The following is a 4,990-nucleotide window of genomic DNA, read 5'->3' as shown; positions in this document are numbered from 1 at the left end:
CTTACAAACATCTCAAGGGGTTCGTGGATGCCTGTTGGGGAGCAAGCGAACCAATGTGTCCGAGGATGCACTTCGATTGAGGCTCTTTCCATTTTTACTTAGAGGGAAGGCACTGGATTGGCTTGAGCGACTTCCCAACCATTCCATCACAACTTGGGATGAGTTGGCGGATAAGTTCATTGCCAAATTTTTCTCACCGTGGCATGGCAACACTACGGGATGAGATCTTAACCTTCAAGCAGGAGTCCACCGAACCATTGCACGAGATTTGGGAGCGATATAGAACTATGGTAAAGGAATGCCCCAACAATGATATGACCGAGGCTATGATACAATAGACTTTCTATCGGGGCATCAATACAACGAATCAGTGCATAGTTAATCAATTGGCTGGGGGAAATTTCATGAAGTTGCCTTATGATGAAGTTTGTGCTATTCTTGATGAGATGGCTGACACATCCTCCGCTTGGCAAAGTATAGCCAATGTGCCACAGGGTGACCCTACGGTCACTCATTTGCACAAAGAACTACATGACCATGGACAGGATATAGTAGAACTTACAACAACAGTGGACCAATTAGCAAAGGCACAGTTGCAACAAGTTCAGAATCCTCGCCAAGTAAATGCCCTGGAGGGTGTTAACATGCTTGTGAACAATAGAAGACAGAGAGGTCAGCAGAACCAATGGAATTTGGATCAATTTGACAATGATTATGGTGGATTCCAAGATGATTGTTATGATGGGCCGAACGAAGAGGTGCAATATGTGAATAATTGTCAAGGTCAAAGAGGAAATTCGTCTAACCAACAACAATATTGGAGATCCCAGGGCAATTGGGGTAACCAACAACAAGGCAACAATAATTGGAACAATCAACAACAAGGGAACAATAATTGGGGAAATTAAAATAACAATCGGAACAATCAGGGAAACTGGGGCAACAACAACAATTGGGGTGGAAACAACAATAATCAGGGTGGATGGAACAATAACCAAGGAAATCAGGGGCAAGGCTTTCAAAGGCCCCCTATGTACCAACAACCGAGCAACCCATTTTCCATCCCAGGGTCCTCGTTCTTCCAGCAACGAAATGGGTATTTTGAAATGATGTTTGAGCAGATGATGAAAAAGAATGCTGACTCCGATGCGCAATTGGCTTCTCACAACACTTCAATGAGGAATTTGGAGGTCCAGCTAGGCCAAATCTCACAGTCTTTGAATACTCGCCCTAAGGGGGCTCTACCGAGTGATACGGTGGTTAACCCGAAGGGTGGTAACAATCATGTTATGGCAGTAACTACACGGAGTGGGAGAGGCGGTGATGTGAATGCCTCCAAACAAAAGCAAGTTTTGGGTGATGAAGTTGAGTTGCAAGAAGATGAAGTTCCTTTGGTGGTTGAGAATGTGGTTAATGAGAATGTGAATCAAGAAGTAAGGATTGATATTCAAGATGCCGAGGTGGAAACACAAAATGATGTGAACCCGTATAGGGAACACGTCATAGACATGCCGGAGCCGGTTGTACCAAAAGCCAAGGCACCCTTGCCTAGGCCACCTCCCCTTTATCCTCAGAGGCTAGCCAAGCAGAAAAATGAGAATCAATTCAAAAAGTTCATTGACATGATGAAGAGCTTATCCATTAATGTGCCTTTGGTGGAGGCTTTAGAGCAGATGCCTGGCTATGCAAAATTCATGAAAGATTTGGTGACAAAGAAAAGATCCATGGACTGTGAAACTATCAAGATGACCCACCAAGTTAGTGCTATAGTACATTCAATGGCTCCGAAGTTAGAGGATTCCGGTGCTTTCACTATCCCTTGCACTATAGGGAGTGTAGACTTTGCTAAAGCTTTATGTGATCTAGGGGCAAGCATCAACTTGATGCCCTACTCAGTTTTCAAGACTTTGGGTATTGGGCCACCAAGGCCAACTTCCAGGAGATTACAAATGGCAGATAGATCAATGAAGCGACCATTGGGTATTGTTGATGATGTGCCCGTCCGGGTGGACAAATTTATCTTGCCATCTGATTTTGTGATCTTGGATTGCGAGGTAGATTATGAGGTCCCGATCATATTGGGGAGACCTTTCCTTGCTATGAGGAAGGCTCTAGTGGATGTGGAAGCAGGGGAACTCACTTCAGGGTGGGTGATGAAAAGGTCGTTTTTCATGTGTGCAAGTCAATGAAGCAGCCCAATTGTACAGAAGTGTGCTCATTTGTGGATCTTGTCACGGCTGTGATAATTGATGATACTAGTGCAGTGATCAATGTGGAGGACCCTTGGAGGCCGTATTGTTGAATCTTGATGTCAATGATGATGAGGTCCGAGTGGAGTGCGTGAATGCTTTACATGGGATGGGCTCTTATTCTTATGAGCCTAGGAAACTCTCTTTGGATCTTGAAAATAGAAAGACCCCTCCAACAAAGCCTTCAATTGAGGAACCTCCGGTGTTGGAGTTGAAGCCATTGCCTCCACACCTCAGGTATGAATTCTTAGGCCCTAATTCAACTTTACCAGTTATTATTTCCTCTTGTCTTACTAACATGCAGGTAGATGCCACATTGGCGGTGCTCAAAAAGCGGAAAAAGGCAATTGGATGGACATTAGCTGATATTCGGGGAATAAGTCCCGTATTCTGTATGCACAAGATTATTCTGGAAGATGATGCAAAACCCTCCTTGGAACATCAAAGGAGGCTGAACGAGGCAATGCAAGAAGATGTGAAAAAGGAGGTGATCAAGTGGTTAGATGCCGGAGTGGTGTATCCTATCTCTGACAGCTCGTGAACTTCACCGGTGCAGTGTGTGCCGAAAAAGGGTGGTATGACCATGGTGACCAATGCTAAAAATGAACTTATCCCAACCCGGACAGTGACCGGATGGAGGGTGTGCATGGACTACCGCAAGCTGAACAAGGTGACCCGCAAGGATCATTTCCCATTGCCTTTCCTTGACCAGATGCTTGATCGTCTTGCTGGGCGTTCCTTCTATTGTTTCTTGGATGGGTATTCAGGGTACAATCAAATTTTGATAGCTCCAGAGGATCAGGAGAAGACAACCTTTACTTGTCCATATGGCACCTTTGCTTTTTCTCGGATGCCCTTTGGGTTGTGCAATCCACCGGCAACATTCCAACGGTGTATGATAGCGATTTTCACCGATATGGTGGAAGATATTTGGAGGTGTTCATGGACGACTTCAGTGTTGTGGGTGATTCATTCGATGAGTGTCTGAAAAATCTGGATAGAGTATTGGCCCGGTGTAAAGACACCAATCTTGTGCTAAATTGGGAAAAATTCCACTTCATGGTTGAGGAGGGCATAGTTTTGGGTCATAAAATTTCAAAGGATGGTATTGAGGTTGACAAAGCCAAAATTGACGTGATTTCAAGACTTCCTCCCCCTACTGGTTAGAAGTTATCTTGGGCATGCGGGGTTCTAACGGCGGTTTATCAAGGACTTTTCGAAGGTAGTAAATCCTTTGTGCAAGCTGCTAGAAAAGGATGCCAAGTTCGTGTTTGATGAGGGATGTATGCAGGCGTTTGAACTCCTTAAGCATAAGTTGACCACCACCCCGATCATTACCGCACCCAATTGGAGGTTGCCTTTCGAGCTCATGTGCGACGCGAGTGATGTTGCGGTTGGGGCAGTTTTGGGTCAAAGAGTGAACAAAATGTTTCATCCGGTGTATTATGCGAGCAAGACAATGAATGAGGCTCAAAGGAACTACACGGTAACTGAGAAAGAGTTGTTGGCTATTGTGTTCGCAATGGAAAAGTTTCGGCCATATCTTATGGGAGCCAAAGTCATAGTGCACACCGATCATGCAGCTCTTAGGTATTTGATGACAAAGAAAGACTCCAAAGCTAGACTGATGCGATGGGTCTTATTGCTTCAAGGGTTTTATTTGGAAAATTATGGACCGGAAGGTAGTGAAAACCAAGTGGCGGATCACTTGTCCCGCTTGGAGGAGGAAGGAAGGCCGTGTGATGGCCTAGAGATCAATGATACATTTCCCGATGAGCAGCTACTTTCTGTGTCGATGAGTGATATGCCATGGTTTGCGGATGTTGCTAATTTCCTTGTGACTGGCATCATCCCGTGTGAGCTCTCTTCTAACCAAAGGAAGAAGCTCAAACGGGATAGTCTGGACTTCTATTGGGATGAGTCATACCTGTTCAAGATTTGCACCGACAGAGTGATCCGGAGGTGTGTACCTGAGGAGGAGCAATCTAGCATTCTAGAGGCTTGTCATTCCTCCCCCTATGGTGGCCATCATGGAGGGGCGAGGACAGCTTCGAAAGTTCTAAGTTGTGGATTTTATTGGCCAACTTTGTACAAAGATGCAAGTGATTTAGTGAGAAGGTGTGACCAATGTCAAAGAGCGGGCGGTATTTCGAAGAAAGATGAGATGCCTCTAAACACCATTCTCGAAGTGGATATCTTTGATGTATTGGGTATTGATTTCATGGGCCCATTTGTAAGCTCGTGCGGAAACACCTACATTTTTGTAGCGGTTGATTATGTCTCAGAATGGGTCGAGGACGTGGCTTTGCCCAACAATGAAGCTAGGAGTGTGGTTGCATTTCTAAAGAAGAGCATTTTTGCAAGGTTTGTCACTCCTCGTGCAATTATAAGTGATGGAGGATCGCATTTTTGCAATAGAGCTTTTGACACCTTGCTTGCCAAGTATATTGTCAACCACAAAGTGTCTACTCCTTATCATCCTCAGGCGAGTGGCCAATTTGAAGTCTCAAACAGGGAAATCAAGAATATTCTGTCTAAAACGGTCAATGCAAATAGGACCGATTGGTCTAAGAAGTTAGATGATGCTCTATGGGCGTATAGGACTGCTTATAAAACTCTGATTGGTATGTCTCCGTATCGGTTGGTGTCCGGGAAAGCTTGCCATTTACCGATTGAGTTAGAGCATAAGGCCATGTGGGCCTTGAGAAAGTTGAACCTTGATTGGGATGTGGCTGCAAATC

The sequence above is a fragment of the Nicotiana attenuata genome, unplaced genomic scaffold, assembly GCF_001879085.1.
Source record: "Nicotiana attenuata strain UT unplaced genomic scaffold, NIATTr2, whole genome shotgun sequence".
Classification (NCBI taxonomy): domain Eukaryota; kingdom Viridiplantae; phylum Streptophyta; class Magnoliopsida; order Solanales; family Solanaceae; genus Nicotiana; species Nicotiana attenuata.
This window is presented reverse-complemented; position numbering follows the sequence as displayed.